At 37.0% G+C, this 27,221-nt stretch overlaps 1 protein-coding gene across 3 annotated transcripts in view; it reads right to left on the bottom strand.

Annotated features, from left to right (window-relative positions):
* The window catches only part of LOC130681914 (syncytin-1-like), a 325,096-nt gene that overhangs the window by 141,986 nt on the left and 155,889 nt on the right, over positions 1-27,221 (bottom strand). The window contains exons 2-3 of one of the 3 annotated variants that reach the window (XM_057495728.1): positions 24,040-24,115; positions 17,639-17,688 (exon numbers count right to left, since the gene is read on the bottom strand). The exons of the other annotated variants lie outside the window; for them this stretch is intronic. The gene's annotated coding sequence lies outside the window, so the exon portion shown is untranslated. The remainder of the gene's footprint in view (positions 1-17,638; positions 17,689-24,039; positions 24,116-27,221) is intronic. 3 annotated transcript variants of the gene reach the window in all.

Genomic DNA, 27,221 nt, shown 5'->3' with positions numbered 1-27,221 from the left:
GGAGGTAAGATGCAGAGCTCCCTCCAGCCACCGGCAGCTTCCACCCCTCCTTCCCTGATCTGGGACCTCTGCCTACTCAGACGGTGATTCGGTGAGTCCCTCCTTTCCCCCGGTGTTTCCGAGTCCTGTCGCCACCTGGCTCGGTTAATTTCAAAATTGTAGCTACATCCAGGTTCTCCGGGCATTAAGCCTGTCCTGGTCCCGAGATAGAGGAGACATCCTCATCCGGGCTTCCAGATCTCCGGGGAAGTGTCAGGCACTTCCCTGTCTCCTCCGAACCTGAGCGAGTTTGGGACCCTGAGCTCACCAGTTTAGGGGCTCCAGGAAATGGGTAACAGACATGGGGAATCAGTCCTCTAAATTGGAGGCTCAGACCCCTCTGCGGTGTCTTATATCCAATTTGGTGACCCTAGATATAGTAGAGGAGATCTGTAAATGGAAGCTGGTCCGACTCTGTTCTCAGACTTGGCTCCGGTATCCTCTAGACAATCAATTTCACTGCCCCTCGGAGGGAACTTATGATTTTAGCCTCCTCACCAACCTAACTAATTTCCGTTGCCGAACTGAGAAGTAGTCTGAAGTCCCATATGTCCAGGCCTTTTGGACATTGCGCTCCCACCTAGACCTTTACGTTAAGTGTTCAACAACCCAGGTTCTCCTGGCCTGATCTCCAGTTAAAGATTGTCAGCCTCTTACTCTGCCCAGTCCTTCCTCCTTTTCAGATCCACTGGAGGACCTTGGTCACTCGCCTCTGTCAGCTTGCGATCCCCCCCCACTCACCTGCGCCGCCGCCATCTTTAAGTTCCTTGCCCTCACACATGTTGCTGCCATCTTTAAATCCTACATTCTCAACCATGCTGTCTTCCTGCTCCTCTCCCAGTGGCCACACCACCCCCTTCCCCTCTCCCTCCGCCTTCACCACCCGCTTTCCCCACCATAACAGGACCCCCCCACCTCCGGTTCCAGAAACCACGGGCAAGACTCCTCCCAGCACAGACCTGCCTCCTTTCTCTCCCAACCCTACACCCCTCCCCACACCCGCCATTTTGTAGGTGGTCTGGCATGGTTGTTGGGAGTGGGTGGGCTGGGCATGGCAAGTGAACATCTTAGTGATTGTGTATTGCAGTGTGTGTGCCTGCCTGCAGCCTGAAAATTTTTGTGGTGACCTAGAATCTTGAAGTTTTCCCTAGTTAAGCAGACATATTTTGTGCTTAGAGATTATGCTGTAAAGCACATAGTTTCAAGAATTATAAAGTGTGTTCATAAATTTGTTAATCTAAAGAATGCTAGTGCAATGGTTTACAATAGCCCACTTCTCAGTGTTAACTGAAAATTAAAGTTCCTAATGGTTTTAAGGTCTAATTAAAGCTACTTAAAGAAGAAAACATCTCAACTTGCTAAAAAAGATGTGTTTTAATAAGAGAAAGTATAAAGAATGGAAATTCGTTTTGTTGAGGGTAAAAGAAGGTAATTGTTCTAAAGTACAGCTATTTATTTAAAGAGGGAGAACACTGAATGTAAAAGGAAAGTTGTAGAAAGCTTGTGGAAGAATTTAATATGGTCATGGTACATAAAATTAAAGCAAATGAGTCTCGGTATCAAGTACACAGCAAAATTAGAATTTTGTTTTCAGTTAAAAAGACAAAGTTTTCTTAACTATTAGTCTGCTCTTAATATTGAAAGAAATTCAGATGGCCAACAGACACATGAAAAGATACTCCACATCACTAATCATCAGGGAAATGCAAATTAAAACCACAATGAGATATCACCTCCCACCAGTAAGGATGGCCAGTATCAAAAAGACTAAGAACAACAAATGTTGGTGAGGATGCGGAGAAAGGGGAACCCTCCTACACTGCTGGTGGGAATATAAGCTAGTTCAACCACTGTGGAAAGCAATATGGAGGTTCCTCAAAAAACTAAAAATAGAAATACCATTTGATCCCAGAATCCCACTTCTTGGAATATACCCAAAGAATACAACTTCTCAGATTCAAAAAGACATATGCACCCCTAGGTTCATAGCAGCACTTTTTACAATAGCCAAGATATGGAAGCAACCTAAGTGTCCATCTGTAGATGAATGGACAAAGAAGATGTGGTACATATACACAATGGAGTATTATTCAGCCATGAGAAGAAAACAAATCCTACCATTTGCAACAACATGGATGCAGCTGGAGGACATTATGCTCAGTGAAATAAGGCAGGCAGAGAAAGACAAATGCCAAATGATTTCCCTCATTTGTGGACTATTAACAATGAAGCAAAACTGAAGGAACAAAATGGCAGCAGACTCAGAGACTCCAAGAATGTAGTAGTGGTTACCAAAGGGGAGGGGTGTGGGAGGGCAGGTGGGGAGGGAGGGAGAAGGGGACTGAGGGGTATTATGTTTAGTACACTTGGTGTAGGGGATCACGGGGAGAACAGTGTATCACAGAGAAGGGACAGAGTAGATCTCTGGCAACTTGCTGCACTGATGGACAGTGACTGCATTGGGGTATGGGTGGGGACTTGATAATATGGATAAATGTAGTAACCACATTGTTTTTTCATGTGAAACCTTCATAAGAGTGTATATCAATCATACCTTAATAAAAAATTTTTTAAAAAAAAGCAACTTGACAGTATGCATCAAGAGCCTGAAAAAAATGGCTTTCGTTGCTGAGAATCTATCCTAAGGCCTGGATATGTTTATCACAGAATTAATGACTACTACCAAAATAAATAGCAAAAAGAAAACACAATTCACTTAATAGTAGAGTATTTACAAAAACTGATAAATCCACTTGATGGAAACATATGCAGTCATTAAAATGTTTATAAAGCATTTATAAGTATTCAGTTTAAAAAGGGGCAGATATAAAATTATGTATAATACATCATTATAATTATATAGAAATTACACATAAGAAAAAGACTGGAAGGATATACAGCAAGAATATTTATGAGTTGTCTGTTTAGTTTTCAGTACTTTCCAAAGTATTCTAGAGTCAGCACATTATGGCTGAAGTTTAAATAGACTGCATGTCTGATAAACTGTCTTCCCCCAGGGCTACCGCCACAATAATGGAGAGCCCAAGGGCTTACCAGAAGACATTACTGAGGAAGTACTTTAATGATATTGCTGACTGCATAAAACTTATGGACAAACCACCACTGAGCCCATTTTGTACCATGGGAACATTGTTGAGAACAACACGGGTTTGATTGTTCAGTTATGTTTTTATTACTCTTCAATCTCAACTGGTTTAACATTTTGTCAAGCAGACCAACACATTCTGCTGGTGTGCAGACAATGAGTCCAGACAGACCCTGACCGTTTATTACTCATAGATAGCAAAAGTGAGAGCAACACGGTGTCAGCTTCATGCACTCCTTGACTTATAGGACACCACCAAATATAAGGGGCCAGATGAAAGACAACATGAACAATAGGTTGTTCAGTTGCCAGTCAAACCCATCTATAGCCAAGTGGTTATACAGTCTGTGGCTGCACTCTAAGGAGAGGGGACAGAGGTGGAATGTCCCATGCCTCTTTGGAACCAGGGATGCAAATGAGAAACTGCCTCCTGCAACCTCTTGCAAGATAGGGAGTCAAATGAGAAATGGCTTGTGATAGCTCCTTACAGGCTGTCAATCTTGCCATGTTCCTCGAGGGATCACAGGGCATTCCACCAAGACTTGGGCCAGTCTGTGTTTGAACCTTGCCTATGTGACCTACATGGAGACATGAAAGGTTGTCAAAGTGTCAGCATGGAACTGCTACCCTACACATTTTTCCTACCTTCTTTCACTCTTCAAGGTGTCCTGGTTTAGACATTAGATTATATGGTCACCCTACATACTTAAAGAAGGTAATCATCCTCCTCTTTTTCACAACACACAAAACCCTGTACACATAGATCTACTTATTTATACATGGGGAGTGAGAATAAAAAGGAGTGAGAGCCTCTAATTTATTTGTTAATGTGGTTTTTAGATCTTAACAAAATGATTCTAAAGTTTACATACAACAATAGATGGACATTAGCTGAGCAAAGCCAAAATAAAAGATATATATATATATATATATATATGCAATATATATATATAATCAAGCCACAATAAAAGAACAGCTTAATACTGATAAAGTATTAGGTAGATAAATAATTGGGACAGAATAGAGAAATCAAGAAACAGAGCTAAATTTCTATTTACATACAGGTACATAATGAAACTCGCTCAAAAAATAGATGGCATAATGATGGATTCCTTAAATAAATGATGTTGAAACAATTGGCTATGTGTTTGAAAAGACAGAGACTAGGTTCCTGGTCTCATATCAAATATCAAAATAAATTTCAAGACAATCAAAGAAATAAATGTAAAAAGTAAAATGATAAAAGAAATAGGAAAGACAGGTTGGGTGAATACATTTATCTCATTAGGCATGGTCTTGCAATGTATGAAATGATGGTAACATCATAAAGGGAAAAAAACTGATAGGTTTCACTATGTAAATATGAAAAACAAAAGTATATCAAAATAACAATGCCCACTTCACAGCACTATTATTACCATTTGCCAGATGAGAGAAGAAAGACTCAGAAAGGTTAAATTACTAAAACCCTCATACCATGGCAGCAATTTGAGTTATCGCAATGTGTCTCTACCGTAGATAGTATGTCCTAATTTGCCCATGAGTGGAGAGATTATAACTTCTCCAGGAATCGCCAAGCATCTAAATCCATGCTTCTCCTACAACTCTGTAAGTGAGCTTAGTTAATGACCATAGGTGATTAACATCTTAATTAAAATTCCAGGAATGTTTAATGCAAGCCAAGACGTATCCCATAGAGAATCTGCAGGAAAAAGCAGCAATAAACATATGCAGTTTCTATTACTAGCCTAAAGATGTGTTATGACCTACACTCAAAGCAAGAGGATTATTTCTAGTCTTAATCTGATGTTGCTCATCTCACTCATGTAGGTTACTGTTACTAATGCCATTACTAATTACAAGGAGAAAATTTAGTAGCAAAGCAATTACCCATACATTCTGGGAGGAAAATTTATCTTTGTCAAGTTTAAGTGTATCATCTGATATCACTTCTTTTCAAAGAAAACAGAATCTCAAGACAAAAAAATGATGACCTTGAAAAAGTGGCTAGGATAACTTAAGGAGCTATTCACAAAACACTTTCTTCTAAGGAGTGAAACCTGAGCAATTTGGGTGCAAATAGGTAGAATATTATAATGTTGCCTCACAAGAAAACGGATTTGTAAGTGCAGTCTCTTTCATAAACTACAATGTCAAAGGACTTCTTACAACTCTTAGCGCGTTCAGGTCCTTCTCACTGAAATGGCTCTGCCTTCAAGACACTTAGAAATATGAAGGACACAAGCTAGAAAGGTCTTTAAAGAGCAGCTGACACAACCCCTTTATTTTGCAGGTAGGAAAACTAAGTCAAGATGTAGAAAACCAAGAAGAAAAAAATGACTACGACATTACAGCAGTGGCACAGAATATGAATAGGAAATTCCTCCAAAAACAAATAATGGAAAATATGCATACAAAAAGATCTACAAACTCACTAGTATCTAAGAAATCCAAGTTAAAACAGTAGACAATATTTAACATGTATTAAGCATTTTCTACCTGCTAGGCACTAATTGCTTATTTAATCCTCATATCGACCTATGAAATAGGTACTATTTTTATCCACATTTACACATGATTCTTGAGCCTTGCTCACATGGCCTACAGGGAGACATTGAAGGCTGCCGGGATGCCAGCATGGGGCTGCTCCCTCACACATCTGTCCTGACTGCTGCCACTCTTCAAAGTACCCTCGTTTGGGTACTCAACATCCTCTTCCTTCTAACCTCTAAATGTGAAAGTGACCCATGGCTTTCAACACCTTCATGTCTCAACTTAACTGTCACCCTCCAGAGAGAATTTCTCCAACTACCCAGTATAAAGTAGGTCATCTTGTTATTGTGTATCAAAGCATCGTATCTGTTCTTTCATAGCATTGACCACATCCTATAATTATGTGGGCATTTAATTATTTGTTATCTGTTCCCTGTTTATCATGAGATGGGGAGCTGCTTCACAGAACAGAAAACATCTCAGTTGTCTATCACAGCACCTATCACACACAGCGTGACAAACAATAGCGACATAAAATAAATTGTCTCAGATTTTATCACCCCATACTATTCAGTACATCATAGACAGACTATAAGAATTTGCAATTAAAAGAAAAATAAGCATCCCAGTGATTCCAATGCAGATGCTTGGCAAATTACCCATTGAGAACCACAGGCAAAAGAGATTGAATTTTTAAAAACTGAACAGCTCTTTATTCATTCAAAATTTATTGAGGGCCTACAGTGTGCCCAACATTATGCTAGGTACTAAGCCAGAGAATCATTCATTCGCTAAGTCTTCATGAAGGTTGGAAAAGGAAGTAAACTTCACTAATACAAAGAAAAAAAAAACCCTAAATCTAAAGCAAAGACAGTGGGATAAAATAACCAGCTGAGAAGAACACAGAAAAGTTAGCTAAGACTGCTTTTACTGGGAACATAAGGTCTAGCCAAAAAGTGAGAAAGGAGCTTCCATATTTACATTTCACAGCAGGTGCCATAGACTTTCCTAAGTAATTATTATGTTTGGGAGGCTTTATTTGGACACTGGCAATTATAATACCATGTGTACTTCAAAATAAATGCTTTCAAACTTCATAGGATGCAGAAAAATCATGTTGATAAGCCTGCAAAATGCCCTGTTTCAGTGGGTGGTATTTTAATGTCTTATCTGTTACCATGCCCCTCATATTTCCTCACTCACAGAAGGGTGTGATCTTCGCACATTTAGTGTTCAGTGTTCTTTTTTAGGTAAGGAAAACTCAAGAAACTGTAAATTTTATACCCAAAATGAAGTTATTAGAACCAGTGATTTTTTAATATAAAAACTTTAAGGCATTGTGGTCAGAAATAAGCAATTATAGGGCTTGACTTTCATCCACAGCTTCCAACATCTTCTTCCATTGAATTCTAAATAATCTTGAAAAGTTTTTATTTCTCCTAACTTACCCTTCCATGTGGTGCTATTTAGAGAAAACCAATGGGATTTTGAGCTGTTAGTATAATTTGGTCATTCATTCATTCATTCAGTAAATACTCATGAAACCCCAAATATTGTGCCAGGCCGTCTTAGGAGCTAGGTATACAATAGCAAACAAAACAGACAAAAGTGTACGACCTCATGGAGATTCCATTCCAGTGTGTGTGGTAGGTGGGTACAATAAGTAAAGCACAATTTATGTCAGATGGTGATAAGTGCATGGGGAGAAACGGAAGGTAAAGAGTGATTACTGCTAGTGGCATTCAAAATTTGAACAGGATAGTCAGGGAAGACCTAACTGAGAAGGCGACTTTTGAGCAGAGTCTGGAAAGAGATTAGGGAGGAAGACTTGCAGATATCCAGACAAAGTCCATTCCAGACAAAATGAAGCAAATGTCAATTTATCTTGGTAGGGGCATGTGTGGCACACCTAAGGAAAAGCCAGTGCAGGTCAGTACAGTGAGCAAAGAGGAGAGTCATAGGAGAAGTAACAGGGGTAGGCAGGAGCAAGATCACAGATTTCTTACAGGAAGGCTTTCACCCTGGTAGAAAGAAGAATCACAGGAGGGTTTTGAGTGAAGAAGCTACATAATTCTTTACAAATATCACTGAGGCTGCAGTGTGTAGAAAAGACTGTGGATAGTCAAATGCGAACGTGGGGAATCAAGTTAGGAAGATATTGCTCTGATCCTGGCTAGAAATGGTATAGTGGACCAGAGTGGCTGATGAATAATGAACGCACAGAGGGTCCAAGGGCTGGTATCTGCAATAGTCCAAAGTTTAGACTTGGGGAATTAGGAGAGGGGGTCATCAAAGGACACTCAGAAGGAAATACCAGTATGGTATGAGGGAAATCAGGGGGTTATAATATCCTTGAAACAAAGTGAAGATACTTATCAGGGAGAAAGTGAATAACTATATTAAATACTCTGATAAGTCAAGATATATGAAAACCAAAGACTGAGAATGGGCCTCAGGTTAGCAACATGGATGTGATTGGTAACTATTAGTTTCCTAGGGATGCCATAACAAAATACCACAGATGGGGTGCCTTAAACAACAGATATGTATTTGTTCACAGTTGTAGAGGCTAGAAATCCAAGATCAAGGTGCTGGCAGGTTAGGTATCTTCTGAGGCTTCTCACCTTAGCTTGCAGACTCTTGCTGTGTCCTTAACTGGCCTTTCTTCTGTGCACACATCCCCTTGGTAGATGTCTCTCTGTCTGTCCTAAATGGATACCAGTCTTATTATATTAGGGCCTACCTCAATGACCTCATTTTAATTTAACTACCCCTACAAAAAGCCTATCTCCAAGTAAAGTCCTATTCTAAGGTACTGGGGTTTAGAATGTTGACATAGGAATATAGGGAGGGCACAATTCAGGCCAGAACAGTAATCTTTATAAAATCAAATGCACATGGAGTGGCAAGATTGAAAGCCTGTAAGAACAAGTTGGAGAAGAATCGAAAACAACTATAGGCTCTTCTTTCAAGGGCTCTTGCTGTAAAAGGGAAAAAGAAATGGGGCAGCAGCCAGAATGGGATATAAAATCAAGAGAGCTACTTTGTTTTGTTCTATTAGGATGGGAGAAACATTTGTAAGTTATGTTTTTGAGAAAGGTCCAGGGTAAAAAAATCAACAGTACAGGAAAAGAAGAGAATTGTAGGAAGGCTATCCTATAGCTGGTGAACAGGGACGGGATTAAGTGAAATGGCTTTAGCTGGGAGTGCACACAGGTTATCCACAGTAACAGGGAAGAAGGCTGAGTGTGTGGGCATGGAAGCTGCTTGATGGGAAGAAGTAGTGAGAGTAGCTTGAGGAAAATTTCTTCTGATTGTTTCTATTTTCTCTGTTACACAGGAAGCATATGGAGGCAGGAGATGTTTGAGTTTTGAAAAGAGAGAAGGCATGAAATAGTCATTGAGAGTGTTAATAGAATTGGCAAATATAGCATAATGGCCAGGCAGCATTAAGGACCCACTTCAGGCTGGTAATCTTGAATTTAAATTGAGGCCACTTAGCATGATTGTGTGAGCTTCCCTAACCATGTTTGATTTAACCAGGCTTGGCATTTTGTCAAATGAGTATGATTAACAAGAGAATTTAAGGTAATAATGTACCATGGGCTCTAAGCCCCATGTGGGGGAAAGTGACTCTATGTTTGTGGTGGGAGGTGGGGCAGTTGTGTGGAGAAAAATTAGTAGAGTCAACATATTGGAGGTCCCAGTGGGGCAAAATAAATATTGCTAACACAGTACCAGAGGGAGCAAATTGGTATTCAAGTGGGATGCTTGTTACAAAGTTATAGAGGAATTGTTGTTTGATGATAAGGTACTGGCACGGGAACAAGTGACAAGGTTGGTGAGGAAAATAAAACTGAAGAGTGGGTCATGGAACTTAGAGGCCAGGGTGTTGGAAGGACCATATACACAGATATAAATTCACAACGAATTAAAACAGGAATGGTAATGACAAGAGTGACGGTGTGTCACGAGGTACAACCTCTTCTATGACTGAGGAAGGGTAAACTGAAAGCCAGTAGGTGACTGAAGGAAGGAGCAGTATATTAGTCAGGGTTCTCTAGAGACAAAGAAACAATAGAATTTAAAGAGCTTTATTACAAAGAATTAGCTCACACCATTTACAGAGGCTGACAAGTGCCAAGATCTGTAGTCAGCAAGTGGAGACTCGGCAGAGCCAACAGCCTAGTCCCAGGCTGAGTCCAAAGGCCTGAGAACCAGGAGAGCTGAGGGTATAATTCCTGGCTCAGGAGCCAGGAAGAGCCAATGTTTCATTCATGTCCAGAAGCAGGGTAAAAACACTGTCTCAGCCTGAGGGCACTTAGGCAAGAGGTAATCCCATCCTATTCAAGGGAAGTCAGCCTTTTTGTTCTATTCAGGCTTTCAACTGATTGGATGAGACCCAGCCACATTAGGGAAAACAATCAGCTTTGCTCAGACTATCCATTTTAATGTTAAACCATCTAAAAGTACCTTCACAGCCACAGCCACAGTATTGTTTGACCAAGTATCTCAACACCCTGTAGCCGGTCAAGCTGACACATAAAATTCACCATACAAGGGGTACTGGGTGATACATAATCTAATGACATAAGATTCCAGGCTGGGTGGAGGAGGAAGGGAGAACAGTCTGTTATCAGCAAGAAAGAGCAAGGAAAATACCTACCCCATATCCTGAATCAATAGTAGTTGGGGTGTGTTAGAGAAAAACAAAAACCCACCATTTAAAAAGGCTGCAGTGACAGTCATTAGGGTAGAGCCAGATTTCAGTTAAAATAAGGAGGTGAAATAAATATTAAGAAGTTACTGAAAATGAATAGGATTTTATTGAACACTCACTGATTTCCAAAGGGCAAAGTGGATGGTTTTCAGGAGTTGAGAAACCATATTAAAATGAAGATGAGCAAGAGGAATATGCCCATAAAGAGAACTGGGTTACAAAGGATAAAAGAGCAAGCTTGGATTAGTCTAACAGCTCCAAATCAAAGTAGTGCTACTGGGATCCTGACCATTGCTGGCCGCAGAGGAAAGGTGGTGCTCTGGCTCCCAGCAGGCCTGTTGGGTTTTATTCTGCTCCTCATGATCCCACCCCCCCAGTATGGAGATTTCTTTTCCATTCTTTTTAAACTTTTTTAAAAGTTTATTTTTTGCTGTTGATTTTTTATGACAGAAATGCAGCCTCTGATGAACTGTTATGATAGGCCCATGCTTTATTCAATAACCTGGCATGCTGCTTAGACAGGGTCTACACAGTGAACATTCACTCTGAACTAGTTTATCCCATAGTGTCTTTCAACTTTTCTATCAATGATTTCATGTTGGTTGGTGTGAACTCATAGGAATAACCCTGTTACACTGCTCCAATGTACCCCTTGTTTGTCCAACTTCCCACCAGACTTATCCAGCCCCTCAGGCCTCTGAGAGAGCTTCAACAATTCCATCTCATCCTCAACACCGTAAGTGGGAGAGCGGGAGCAAAGACCCTCATCCAACTGTCTGACCATAGAAATTCATTATTCACTGTAGTAGGCTGAATGGTATATACCTCCACCCCACTGGAAAATACATGCCTACTCTTGGAAACTGTGAATGTTACTTTATTTGGAAAAAGGGTATTTAAAGATGTAACCAAGTTAAGGATCTTAAGGTGAGATCACTCTGGCATATCTGGGTGATCTCTGAATCCAATGACAAGAGCCATTATTAGGCGAGGCTGAGGGAGAGCTGACAGACACAAGAGGAGGAGGCACTGTGACTCTAGAGGCTAAGTAGAGTGATACAGCCACAAGGCACCAGAAACTGGAAAAGAAAAAAGACCAGACTGTCTCCTCGAGCCTCCAGAGGCATGCACCTCTGCGGATACCTTAATTTGGACTTCAGACTCAAAACCTATGAGAACACACTTATACTGTTTTAAGTCAGCACGTTTGTAGCAATGTTTTACGGTAGCCACAGGAAACTCAGACACTCACCCCTCCCACATATACTCACTTCTCTCTTACATGATGTATTTATTTGATGCATAAAATTGTTCAAGCAGAATCATGGTGTGGTGGTACCTTTGGGATCACATGGACTGGTGTGGGCACTCACCAGCCATAAAATTTGGGCAAGTATTTATATCTCAATGAGTCTCAGTTTCCTGTGAAATAAGAATAGTAATATTTTGAAAGATTGCAATATAGATAAATGATATGTTGCATTTAACAGGGAGTTTGGCATCATCCGCATTCAGAAATGTTGTCATATTCAGTACTCCATGGGACCACATTACTGATGCCTAACATTAAAGTGTCTAAGGGATTGATAACCATATGCACATAAGCAAGTCCATTCAAGACCCAGCATACACACCTTGCAAACTGCTTCCATCTATACTTTCCTTTATCAATATTTCTTAACAAAAGCAAGAAACCAAAGATTCCAAATTCTAATCTTAATTTTGAGCAGGTGTGTGAGAATGATCCTGGGTATTTCTAATAGTCTTAATCTACCTCAATTTCAGCATCTACAGAAAGACTTATATATGCCTCCTGAGATATACAAAGATCTATAAACAAATAAAAGCCATAAACATTTTCATCCTTGATGTGAACTGTGCCATCATTCGGTCATTAACAGTATTGACACTAGACCTCTATTCAAATGGTTACTCTCTGCAAAAGAGAATCAGTTATCCCAAGGAGTTAAAAACTACTTCAGTAGCAGTCAAAGCACTGTGTCAGCAAATCTGAGGCCATATATTGCATGTCTGCTTTCCAGAAAAATTTCTGCAAGGGTCTCTCCCATAGTGTATAGTCAGATGCATAGCCAGACACCAAAATGGGTTTCAAAATATTGTTGTCTTTTTCAACTTCATCTGAAAGTATTTTTAAAATATCAGACAGACTCAATATAATTAACAATGGTCCATTATCCAGTGATTTTGAGGACCTTATCTACATTCTATAGGCACTTTTCAAATTCTGTCTAGCAATGCCTTGATACAACAGGATATCAAGACATTATTCACTGAGATGACTACCATGCAGGGCAGAAAATTTTCCAGCGTTATGTTAGCTTCAGGACTACATGTCCATGAAACTGTATCTCTCAAAGGCAGGATTCTGGTATTGGTATTATTAGAGAAAGGGCAGAGTAAAGCTCAGTAAAGATACTGTCTTCCCTCTTTTCTAACTCCTAAAAATGTGTTGACAACCATGTAACTGATCAAAATATTTCCCTCAGATTTTCTGGAATAATCTAATTTAGGTGTTATAGGAATATGAGGAGAGGGCCAGATCAAGTCTCATGTGTGTATATATGTGTTCAAGGAAGGAGGCTGAGACCAGGGAAGGCTTCATTGAAGAAGTAAACATTTGAACCAGAATACCAACAGCTACACAGCAGAATATCATGTAAATACCTGGCATCACCTCAAACTTGTTATTACGGATATTTGGAATTTTTGTTTGCTTTGGTTTTTATTTTTAATAGGCCTGCATTCAAAAAATCAAATAAATATTTCTATCACAATTTCCAACTGAAAATTTGGAAATTACTATCAATGATGTTTATGTTTTCCAAGTGGAGTTCTAACAAAAGTAATTTTGGAAATAACCAAAAATTATTAAATTATGCAATGCTTAAAAGACAAAAAACCTAAATAACATCCTCTCAGAAGTTCTACTGTCCCATTCATATGTATGAAGGTAGGTACCCTCCAGAGGCAGCCGTACCAAGCTCACTGAAGAGTGGAATGCTGCAACCAGAATTCATTTTACTGTACCTTTAGAAATTTTAGACCTAAAGGCATATAGGCTGAATATACTTGCAGAAACTAATTTAACTGTTCCATGGTTGACTGATCAGTCAAGGGAATGGGGACATATAGTAAAAAATAAAAAAGGACATATAATAAGATACGAAAGAATAAAAATAAATTCAAAGCAGTCACAACTGTATGCATATAGACATGGCTTTTGTGTTGACATTTTTAAAAACCCATTATTTTTGTTTCTCCAAAAGTGTCCTTTAATCTCAAACTTAAATCAGTGGCATTTCATAATTTCCTTAGGGTGGCAGCATGAATCCAGTGTTCTCAAGGACAATGAATTTTTTTCTCAAATACACTTATATTCCCAGCAGAGTATAACAGAGTTTAATGTCGCCATCGACAATGAAGCGATATGGAAAGCAGAAACTGTACATCATTAGTAAACCTCAGAATGAGTTCCACTCCCAGCTGTCCTTGCTTACTACTTTTCTTTGGTAAATTAAACAGGGAAATGATGATGGCTCCTTAAGTGCACAAACACTTTACAGAAAGTACTCTCGTCCTCTTCCTTTCACAGAAAGGCTTACTTTCCTTCTTAGGATACAGTCATGACAGTCTCCTTCCTTGTTGTCTTTTAGGTAATGATGCCTGAATTTTCTGATTCCCCCCAGACTCTGATTGCCTCATGTAACAACCTCTTTCACAACGCTTGTTTAAAATAATTCATTTAATTATTCACCCATTTGTTCACAAATATTTACTAGCGCCTGCTAGTTGCTTGACATTGTTCTAGGTACTGGGGATACAGTGGAGAATGAGACAAGCAAGGCCCCTGGCCTCACGGAGCTTGCATTCTAACAGGAGACGCTAAAAAGTTATATAAATGATGATTTAACAAATGCTCCAAAGGAGAAGTATAGCATACTGAGAGTTTGTAACAGGATAAACTGGCATCATCTGGGAAGGGGTGACACTGGCCAGGTAGGGCCATTCTGAGAAAATTATATTTAAGGTGAGATCAGAAGAATGTAGAAGTTAGATAGGTAAAGAAAGGTGGAGAAGTCTGTCCTAAGCAGAAACAGCATGTGAATATCCTATGGAAGGAAAACTTTTGGCAGTTCTGAAATTAAAGAAAGCCAGTAGAGCTAGAGTTCAGAGTAAAGAATAGAATAGGAAAGGTGAATTCAGAAAGAAGAGGTGGAGGTAGAGAGGGCACACTGTGCACAGCCACAGCGAAGAGCTTAAATTTGACAAAGTATTCTAGGTACTCCTAGAATGAGATGAAATAAAGAGAACCGTGCTAACTTCCTAGAATGCTGTCAGATTTATCTGAAGATAAATGCACTTCAAAATGAAAATGCTCCATATCACCCAAATGAGTATATTTTATGTTGATATACTATTGAGTTTATTGATTACAGTATACTGTACTATTTTATACTTACATTTTCCCATTCCTAGTCATTTTCACATAAGTAGTCAAGTTTAAGTTATGAGGGATTATGCACTATGGTTGTTTCTGGAATTTTGGCACATTGTAAGAAGTATCTGGCATCACCTCAAACTTGTTATTACGGATATTTGGAATTTTTGTTTGCTTTGGTTTTTATTTTTAATAGGCCTGCATTCAAAAATGCCTAGTAATTAGATTCCATCTAAACTCTTCATTAGCCAGATGAGTAAACTGAGGATATACTATGAATGAAAGCATGTTCCCTAAATCATGACAACTCTGTACACCAAAAGCCTATTTGAATTTTATGAATTAATGGTTCAAGGTATCATCTCCCATAAAGTCCTCTGAAGGATGTGTGTTTGTGTGTGTATTTATGTGTATGTGTGTGCATGTGTGTGTGAGAGAGAGGGAGAGAATACAAATGGACATACACATAATTGCTACCTTCTGTCACCAAGGACACTACTTATAGTGGGAACTGGTAGTGTCACAGTATGACAAAAATAGGTTCAAAACCAAAGATGACTTTCTCTACTGAATATACATATTAACTAATTTGTGACTTAAAATGTTTGGCCAACTGTTGACATAAAGACAGTGAAACTACATTTCATGGAAGCAATACGGAATGAACAAGAGTATATGAAAACAGTAATCTATGTGTAAGTTCTATTGGTGCTCACTAAGTGTGTGATTGGGACAAGTCACATAATCCTTCTGATGCTAGATTTTCTTATTTATATAATGTATATAATAGACTTTTTAAATTGAAGTACAGATCAAACTGTATAAAAGTATTTATTGAACATTTCATTAACCTATTAACTATTATCAAATATTAACTAAAATGAACTATTAAACTTCCAGTAAACTACTTACTAAACACTGTACTTTCAAATGTCACATTATTTTCCACAAGCAAATTTTGATGTATTAACCTGCAGTAACTATTTTTTTCATATAGGATTTCAAATTGAAACTGGATATGACAATCTCACTGATACTTAAATTGTTCCAGAGCATATAGAAAAAGGAAAACTTTCATTTTGTTCATGAAGGAAGTATAATATTGACATAAACCTGATAAAAACACAAATAGGAAACCAATTTCATGAATATCAATAGAGAATTTTGAATTATATTAGCAAGCAGATTCCAATTATATGCTAAAGATAAAAAAAAAAAATAGTAATAAACAAAATGGGATTTATTCCAGAAATGCTGATATGGTTTACTATTAGAAAATTTATTTTCTACCATTTTAATAAATCTAAGGGAAAAAAGTAATATTTTCTCCACAGATGCTGAAAACAGGCTGTGCAAAATTTAACATCACGATGCAGTATGTTATCACACGTACATAATACACACACACACACACAAAATACACATATATGTGTGTGTGTTTGTATATATGTAGGTAAGGAAACATTAGGAGCATTGCCAATAACAAGAAAAACAAGGGAAGGATTTCCACTACCTCCACTACAATTTCATGACAAAAGTAAAAACAAGTGGAGGTATGAGAATTAGAAAAGAAGCTTTGCATAAAATACTACATCTGGAAAAACAAAGAAAATAAATACAAAAACGAAGAAAAGCTTTTTGGCATGACATAAAATTAGCACACAAAAACAACAGCGCACACACACAACATACACACAAGGGCAGAAATCAGTTAGAAACTACTTAGGAATACAGTACGTAAAACCTATATGAGAAAACATTAAAACATTCCTAATAGGCTTGAAAGTAAATGTGAATAATTAAAAAGGCATTTCTTATGCTTGGATAACTCACCTTCATCAAGATGTCTCCCCAATTTAATAAATTAATTTAATACTTTCTCATCAAATATAATACATTTGTTTATTAAGCTAGACATGCGGATTTTAAAATTCATATGGAGAAACAAACATATAAGAAGTGAAAAGAACAATGAATGGAGCACAGTGCTACCACATATTAAAGCATACTCTATAGAGTTTCTATAATGAAGATTGTCAGTAATGGCAGACAAATAGGCCGATGATAGGTTAATTTAACCAAACAGATACAAGGACATGTGGAAACTTAGTATATGATGATCATATCACATAACTTAGAAAAGATGAATCTTTTAACAAATGGCATGGGACACTTGCATAACCATTTGGGAAAAAAATTAAATTGGATACATCATACATTAGTATAATCACCAAACAGAACAGAAATGTAAATCAAAAACTTGAAACCACATAACTATAAAAAGAAAACACTGGAGGGATTCCTTTATAACCTGGATATGGGGAAAGTCTTCTAATCATAATTCAAACTCTAGAAGCAATAAAAGAAAAAGTTTATGATTCTATCTACTTAAGAATGAAACGCTTCCGCATTACAAAATATAAATACCATAAAAAAGGTAGAAGACAAAGGAAAAACTGAGAGAAAATCTATGCAAATTTAATCAAAAACAAGGGGCTATTTCTTATGTAAAGAGCTTTTAAATGATGAGACTAAAAGGAGAAAAATAAGACAGAAAAAATGGTCAAGAACATGAACAGATAAAATAAACACAGCCTTCAATATGGGAAAAATACTTCACTCACAACAAGAGTAGTACAAATTAAAATTACACTGAGATGCATTTTAAAAAGTCTATCAGATAGTCAGAAATTGAAAATAGCCTGTCTCCTGGTAAAACAGGAAAACAGGCAGTCTTCTCCATTTCTGATGGAAGTGCAAAATGGCAAAACTGCTGAGGGAAAGGATTTAGAAATACCTGACAAACTGTTTATGGACTTACATTTTGGTCTAGCAGTCCTTCTTCCAGGAACTTACTGTAAAGGTACACCTCTACAAATAGAAAACAAAATATGCACATTGTTATTAATGGCAAAACTTACTTTGTAATAAAACATTACTCATACATAAGAGAATTTTTAATAACTATGGCAAATCCACTGCGTAAATTATGCTGCTGCACAAAAACAAGGACGGTACCTATGAATTGACAGAGTTACTTCTATTCTACAATTAAATGAAAAAGGCAAGTGCAAAGGAACATATGAAAAAAACTCCCCAACTCATTCTGTGAGGCCAATAGTACCCTTGTACCAAAACCAAAGACATCACAAGAGACAAATCACATGCCATTTATTATTCCTTATGAATACAGACAAAAATCCTCAACACTAACAAACCAAATCTAGCAACACATAAAAAGGATTATATTACATGAACAAGTATGATTTATTCCATGAAGGCAAGGCTGATTCAACGTATAAAAATCAGTCAATGTGATGTACTCCATAATAAAAGAAAAAAAAACCACGTGGTCATCTAACTAGTTACAGAAAGAGCATCTGACAAAAACCAACATCCTTTCATGATAAAATACACAACAAACTAAGAGCAGATGGGAATTTCCTCAAGCTGATAAAGGGCATCTGTGAAACCCCATGACTAACGTTATACTTAATGATGAAAGACTGAAAGTTCCCTCTAAAATCAAGAAAAGACAGATGCCTGCTCATGCCACTTCTATTCAACATTGTACTAGAGGTTCTAGCCAGAGAGATTAGTCAAGAAAAATAAATGTAAGGAATCCAGACTGTAAAGGAAGAAGTAAAACTATCTCTTTGTAGATAACATAATCTTGTACATAGAGAATCCTAAGGAATCCATAAAACTATTAGAGCTAAAAAACAAGTTCAGCAAGGTGGCAGGATACAAGAACAATAAACAAAAATCAAGTATATCAAGTGTACTTCTATACACTAACAACAAGTAATCTGAAAATGAAAACTCAAAAATTCAATTCAGAATAATAGTAAAAATAGTAAGAAACTAAGGAATAAATTTAACAAAGTAAGTGGAAGAGAAAATAAAAAGAACGAAACTTCACTGAAATAAATTAAAGAAGACCTAAATAAATGGAAAGATATCCTATTCTCATTGTTAGTTAAGACAGCAATACTTATAATAAAATGCAAGTAACCCAGAATTGCCAAAAAAAAATTTTTGAAAGAACAACAAAGTTGGAAGACTCATGCTCCTCAATTTCAAAACTTACTACAAAGCTACTATAATCAGGACAGTTTGATATTAGCAAAAAGAAAGACCTACAGCTCAATGGAAATAAACCTATACACCCATGGTCAATTGATATTCAATAAAAGTGCCAAGACAATTCAATGGGGAAATAATAGTCTTTTCAACAAATAGTACTGGGGCAACTAAACATCTACATGCAAAAGAATAGTTATACCACTACCCGACACCATATATAAAAATTAACTCAAAATGGGTCAAAGACCAAAATGAAAGAGATAAACCTTAAAACTTTTAGAACTCTGAAACGTAGATGTAAAACATAAAAACTATGAAAACACAGCTGTTAATTGCTGTGACCCTGTATTAGGAAATGATTTCTCAAACATGACACCAAAAGCACAACCAACCAAAGAGCAGATAGGTAAACTGGACTTCATCAAAATTTAACACTTTTATGCAACAAAGGACACTATCAAAAAAGTGAAAATACAGTCCATCAAGTTGGAGAAAGTATTTTTAAATCACATATCTAATAATAATTCGGCCTACCATCCAGACTATAAAAGGAACTCTTATAATTCAGTAATGAACACTTTTAATTAAGAAATGCCAAATTAAAAGGTTTTTCTCTAAAAACTGACAAATGGCCAGTAAGCACAAGACAAAATGCTCACCATCATTAATCACTAGGGAAATGCAAATCAAAATCCCAGTGATATGCCACTTCACACCAACTAGGAAGACTATAGTCAAAAACATGGACAATAACCAGTGTTGCTGAGAATGTGGAGAAATTGTAAAACCGAGTAATACTAGTGGGAACATGAAACGCTATAGCCACTTTGGAAAACAATCTGGCAGTTCCTCAAAAAGTTAAACACAGAATTACATAACCTACCAATTCTCCTCATAAATATAAATCCAAGAGAACTGAAAACCTGTGTTGAAACAAAAACCTGTACATGAATTTTCGTATCAGAAGCACTTATAACAGCCAAAAATTGGAGACAACCCAAGTGTCCATCACTTAAAGAATGCAAACACAAAATATGGCATATCCATACAATGCAGTATTACTCGGCCACAAAAAGGAATGGAATACTGATACATGCCACAACATGGGTGGAGCCTAAAACTATTACCCTAAGTTTAAGAAATCAATCACAAAAAAAGCATGTATTGCAAGATTCTATTTGTATGAAATATCTAGAATAGGCATACCACAGACAGAAATGAGGGGTTTCCAGGGATGGGAGGAGGAAAGGGAGATGGGGTAATGGGGAGTAACTGCACATAAGTACAGAGTGTCCTTCTAAAGTGATGAAAATGTTCTACATGTTGGTGATGCTGCACAGTTTTGTGACTATCCCCAAAATACTAAATTGTACACATAGAAGGGTGAATGTTTTGTATGTTCACCAAACTCAGTAAAAAGATAATTTTTTAAAAAAGGGTAATCCAGACATAAGTGTTAGGGAATATAAGTATTTTCCAAACACATGGGATTCACTGAAGGATTTTGAATAAAAAAGTGGTAAGATACAGGTTTCATAGACAACAGTAACAGCAATGAGAAGAACAGATTAGAAGGATGAGAGCCTGTAAGAAGAAAGGTCACCTAGGGGTCCACTCAAATAAAACTGGCAAGAAATGAGGGTTTGAATTAAGGAAATAGTGTAACTGAAAAGGAAGGGACACATTGAAGAGGTATTATAGGAATGTACCTGTGACTAACTGCACTGACCAGACTTAACCACTGAAGTAAATGTTTGAGTATAGTTGTTTCCATTGATAAAAGTTTTATTATATATTGTTCAGCAACATTCAAGTAACTTAACAGAATTTATAAAACCAGTTATCTTTATTTTATAACAAGTTGTGAATAAGTTTATGGTTCTTACAGTATAAGTTATTGTTTCCAAAAGACAACTATTTTATAATGGTACCAGCAGTTGTTTTTCATTTTCACCATAACTCTTCGAGAGTAAGTTCTAATTCTGTATGTTTTAAATGACATTAGTACTATCACTTCTCAGCCTTTTGGCTAAGATCAAGTACAAATGACATCAGTACTTACTGAAAGAACGCTGAGCAATACAGAGTAAAAGAGCAAAAAGATTCCTTTCATACTACTCCCCTCTCTAGGGTAAAGACTGTTAGAGGTTTGGTATTTATCTTCCGGTTCTTCTTTCCTTTTGTATGTGTATATATGCATATGCATACGCATACAGATTTTTTAATATTTGTAAATGTCATATTCTACATCTAATTGTGAATTAATTTATACTTAACAATTCCTATCAGAATTTTCCCTCAAAACACAAAAGAAATACTATTTTCACCCCACACAGTAGCTCAAACTGGGATATAATTTATCCTAATTTATCTAGGTCTATCTTCTTTGATAGACATTTAGGTTGTTGTTGTTATTTTGGCTGTAAAAACAAAAAATAATCCCAGCATCTTTCTTAAATCTCATACTGGTTCCTGCAAGTACACAAGTGGTTGTGCAGAATGGGGATGGGATCACAGAAGTTCACAGCTGGAGGGGACACTGCCAGTTGCTCATTCTAAGGGCTCTAATGCTGTTAAATGAGAGAGGGACCTACAGTGTGACCAGCAAATGAAAATATTTCAGATTACAAATGAGGAAGCATAAGTCCATGGGCAATAAGCAACTTGAAGAAGGCATTATTTGGAAAGGCAGCATGAGATTTTAAGAACACTTGGACTTTTGGTGGGGAATTCCTAACCCAGATTCTGACATTTGCTGTCACGGACAAGTCCTTGAACATCTCTCAGTCTTAATATCCCAAATTGCAAAATGTAAAAAAAAAAAATACCTCTTCACTGAACTGGTGTGAGTCTCAGATAAGAAAATGAATATGAAAATGATTTTTAAGGTATTAAATGCTGTTCACATGTTAATTAATACTTAATAGCTATTCTTGTGACCTTCCCTCTCATATTACCGTGTTTAATGTATTGAACACCTTTTCTCTTGGCTCTCCAAATTCCCCAACATCAGTGTCACTACCAGAACACATAAGTCTACCAGAACAGTCAATCTAACATTCCTATTTTTATTAAATAATATCTATTGAAGAAAAGAATAATGAAGTTAACATTTATTGACTACCAGGTAACATACTAGGCAGTTTTTTCTTAATTGGTCCTGAGATATAATTATTCCCATGATATAGATATGTAAGTTTAGAATCAGAGAAGTCAAGTAAGCTGTCTGAGGTTGGCAGAGTAAATCTATGGCAAAGTGACAACAGGCATCAAAGTCCTTCTCATTCCAAACACATTCTCACTGAACTCAAACTTTGTGTAAGAACAATCTATTCTAAACTCAAAACAAACTGATCGTTCCATATATGCTTGTCTATGTCTTCTAAGGTCCATTTTTTATGCTAATTTCACCCTTTCCACTTTTAATTCCAATGAATAACAGGTTTTTTATTTTTTCCCTATATATATTGAACACATCTACATAGTCAGCTCCTCTTTCCCACAGATAACTAAAACCCTTCCATTTTTCCTCTTGTGACACAGGGGGATAAAAAGTTGCTACAAAATTGATGGTAAAATTGATCTTCTTTTAGAACACACACACCACACACATAACTATACTTAGGAAGTATTCAAAATCATTACTGTTTTGTTATTTATCCTTCAGGTTCTGCCATCCCCAAAATTAATTATATTCATTCCCTCTCAAAAGTTAGCTCAACATTTCCCAGGAACATATAGACTTTAACAGGTGATTTAGACATGAGAACTACTGAGCAGCAGGGGCGAGAAGAGAAACTACAGGATGGTGACTCTGAAAACCATGTCGGAAATCATCTAGACACATTCAGGCACAATGAAATCATGAGAGTGCTACGGAAATGACCCATGAAATGTTGAAAGAAAAGGTGGGGTGGGTCAGATCTGTCTCATCTCTGAAAAATGGGAAGAAGTATATAATGCACAAGCCACCAACACTGAGTTATTTCTGCCAAGGAAAATGTTTGTGGAACTGGACTGAATGAGACAAAGAAGGCTGACTTACAACTACCCTTACTGAGAAAGAGTAGCATTACCAGGAAGTAAACAAGATACTAAAAAGACCCTAGAACACTTCCACAGGAGGGAAGGAACAGGGGGAAAATGGCAAATAACACTCCAAAGAAAGATATTTCTAGGAAACAGATGTGACATGTTATCACGATCTTACCATAATCATATCACCATGAATTTAAAGAATATAAAGGAATCACAGCTGCACAACAAGAGAAAATCAGAGATATAAGATTCAGGAATAAGCAAGAGTCAACAGAAGCAAAAAGATGAACTGACAGGACTCAGAAACAAAATGGATAAGAAACAAAACTATCATAGAAATGAAGCCAAATTCCTGGAGGCAACACAAACTGACAAATACTCCAGAAACCATTGTAAAGGGTATAGAGAACAGTATTGATAAATGTAAGCAGAATAAAATGGAAATGAGGAAAACATTTAAAAAGACTGAGAAAATTTACAATAGAAATTTTACATTTATAAAACAAAGAGGGCAGATAAAAGAGAGTCAACATAAATAACAGTATATAATATACATATCTAAAGAAATAATTAGGAAAATTTTGCATAAGTGAATCAGGCCTTGAATCTGTATATTAAAGTCATACCATATTGGACAAAAAAAAAATGACAAAGAACGAATAGCATTTAGATAAAACCTATTCAAATATAAAGGAAAAGATTCTCTAGGAACCCAATAAAAACATCAGATCAATTATGAATGAAAAATATCAAGGTAGCTTCACACTTCTACAAAATAATATTAAAGGTTAAAAAATGGAGGAGCAATGAAAGAAAAGGAAATGTGACCTATGAACTCTACCCATAACAAAACTGTTAATCGCCTTTTGAAACTCAGAGCTTATGTTTCCCAGGAGTTTTGAGGATTTTTTAAGAAACAACTAAAAAAGGGGGGAAAAAATACTAGCTAACCAAAGGAGAGTGAATGAACATTGGATAAGATGATAATTATTTAATTCATTTATCTGATGTTAAAATTAAAACACATGTGGGGTTACGGTCACAGGAAAAATATGCAAATGTTACAAACACTGACAACATAGAAACAATGTAACTTACAAAGTTGATAGGGAAGTAGTGTATATGTGAAGCTCCTCATCTTTCAAGGCTGAGAGTCAAACGAGATCATTTGTATCTGAAAAATAATAGAGGTATATATACAATTTAAAGGTATGAACACAAAGAGGTAGAATGTAAGCAAATAAAATGAGAAGCACAGAAGTGGGAGAAGATAGTGGAAAAAATGGAAATACATTAAACATTTCACAACAGCCTGAACTATCATAAGGAAAATAAAAAGGTAAATGACAAACTGGGCACAAATATCTGCAACATTTATTGCAGATCCCTAATAAATAAAGAGCTTCTAAAAAATTGAAAAAGAAACATCAACAACTCAGGAGAAAATTGGACAAGAATATGAAAAGAATAAAGCAAACCCAGAATATAGGAAACTCCATAGAACAAATGACCCGGTTTCTTCTACAAATCATAGGGAAAAAGACTGGAGGGGAACTGTTATCAATTAAAAGAAGGTTAAGAGATATATAAACCAAATGCAATATGTCAACGTTTTCTGAAACATAATTCAAAAAACTAATTTAAAAGACATTTTTAAGACATTGGGGATATCTGAATATAGATGGAGTATTAAATATTAAGGAGTCATTGTTAATTTCAGTACATGTGATGATATAATGTATTGTTTTTAAAGTTTTGTCTGTTAAAGAAACATAATGAAGTATTGCAGGGCAAACTGATTTGATATCTGGGATTTTATTTAAATACTCCATAAAAATTTTAAGAAAGAAAAGATCCAGATGAAGCAAAAATGTTGGTAAGTTTTGAATCCAGAGATGAGTCTATGGGGGTTCGTTATGCTATTCTCTCTACTTGTGTATATGTTAAAAATTGTGTACATTAAAATAAGCAGTTCTAAAAGTCCTGAAGGCGAGTGTAATTATCTGTGTCTACAGAACAGATAAAGCAGAAATATCACAATTACTTCAGTTACAACTGAAACAGAAGCCTCTTTGCTCTATTTTACTGGTATTACCTGTTTTAAAACTAAAGATTTAAAATGAGGCATACAAATGAACAGCTGTGTGACAGTGTTTTCTTGAGCTGACCAGTTGACTCTGAACTGATTGGTCAATTCAACTAAACTAATTGCATAGGGACATTGGCTAAAATATACAAATTATATTGTAACAATTTAGCTGATGAAATCATTTGTCCTTTAGGGAGAGGGAAGGAGGAGGTATGCAAATACTGTGGATAGTATCCTAAGGAAAATAAACTTAGTATTGATCATAACTCAGATACCATAACCAGAGGGGAGAAAGGGAGGTACACAAACATTGCTCTAGCTAGCCCCTCTGAAACCCCCTTTGCAGCACCTTACCACCACTACTCCCCAACTCATCCAAGGGACACCTTCTGTTCCACGAACAAATCTTGTTGTGCTATTCATAATTATTTCAAGCAAGCTATTATCCATCCAAGGGTAATTGCATAGTTTAAAAAAAGTGTGAACAATAGACTATTTAAAGATAAAGGAACAAATCCTAACAGAAGCATTTCAGACAGATAGGAAAAAATTCAAGGGACATGATCAGATTTTCATTAAAGGGACCTAGGTGGTTACCAAACACTGTTCAAGGACACCAAACAGGCAATAGTTCATTGTATCTATATTATGTAACTAGGTAGACATAAGACTGTGGGAAATATACTTGAACTACTCAGTAATTAAACAGTGCTTAATTACTGCTCAGTGTTAAAAGATGCTGTTAACACTACTTCAGCAAAATTCATATTTCAAGGTAATAATAAATATGCTTCATACCATTTTCCCACCCTAATCATCCATCAGGGAAATCTTACTCAGGACCTTGAATGATACCTCTTTATTAGCTTAGTTTTAATTGCCTTAAGATCCTAGAATTTTTTTTAAAAGTTCATTTGCTAAAAAATAAATATTCCCTCTAGTCTGCCTATTTCTAAATTGCTGAGGTTTTCACTATGTTGTAATAGAAAATAACCAAACACAATGTGCATAATGTACCTCTAGCTTTACATACCATCCTGCAAAACACAGCAATTATGGATGGCAGTGCTTGCCTATTCAAATGATTAGAGAAATCCAGATACATTAATAGACTATGTTTAAATGATTGCACCTGTTAATATGATTAACTTCATAAATGGACTAATTTTAGTGACCACTTCCAAGTCCAGTATTCCCAAGATGAGAATTCAGCAGTTTGAAGTTCATAATTGCTATTTCAGCACTTCTACCTACTTTTAATAGCTTCCATCTAAGTGGTACTTTTATAGACATGTTTATTTACTTCTCTCTTCTTTTGCTCTGCCTTATGCCACTATCATGAATTCCTTCCTGAGTGGTAGAGGCCTTGCTAATATCTGTGCTTTTATTGCAGAAGCTGCCCCCAAGGTAGCCAGATACTCATGCTGCCCTCTGCAGCTCATATTCTGTTCTTCTATGATACATGAAAGACATCACCATATATATACATACATACACACACACACAAAGTAAACCCATTGCACATGCACACAAACCCAGGACATGTGTGTTTCAGCCCCACAAACTCCTTTGCCTAGCTTTTAGATACTACTCAGATGCTGCCTTGGCATGGCATCCTCACTGACCAGAGATGCCTTCTTTCCCCACTAAGTATGTGCTCACTTGATTTGTTGTGGGGGAATAGAGCTCATCTACTCATGCCTCCAACTCCCACCCTGGAAAAGTCACTCCCTGATCTAATCACAGTCTAGATTCTTTCTGGACCTTACCTGAGGCTAGATATCACAGTTCTGGCCCAAGGCACCATAAAAGCAACAAACTGGAATTACTGAGAGCAAAAACTACCTTTCATTCACCACCTTATCTCTAACTCCCCTCAGAATACCTGAACTACTGGTCCTTTTCCATGACTGACTGTCGGTCTCACTGGGTCCTTTACCTCGCTTTCAGCTCTTGCCCACCACTTTCCCACATCCACCCCCAGTATGAGCCTCCTTTGCTAAGTCATATCCAGCCAATCCCATCACTCCAGAAACATTTTTCCCTAGGCCCAAGAAATGATTCCTGCCTTGGACTTTGCCTGTTCACCAGTAAACAGGCTTTCTATCTGACTTCATGTCAGATCTCAGAGTAAATGAGGTCTTGTCAAGCTCTGATTTCCATTCTCCCTGAGCCTGCTTTGCTCCTGTTC

This window comes from Manis pentadactyla, chromosome X (assembly GCF_030020395.1).
Source record: "Manis pentadactyla isolate mManPen7 chromosome X, mManPen7.hap1, whole genome shotgun sequence".
Taxonomy (NCBI): Eukaryota; Metazoa; Chordata; class Mammalia; order Pholidota; family Manidae; genus Manis; species Manis pentadactyla.
The sequence above is the reverse complement of the archived record's forward strand: the minus strand, read 5'-3'. Positions and strand labels throughout refer to the sequence as shown.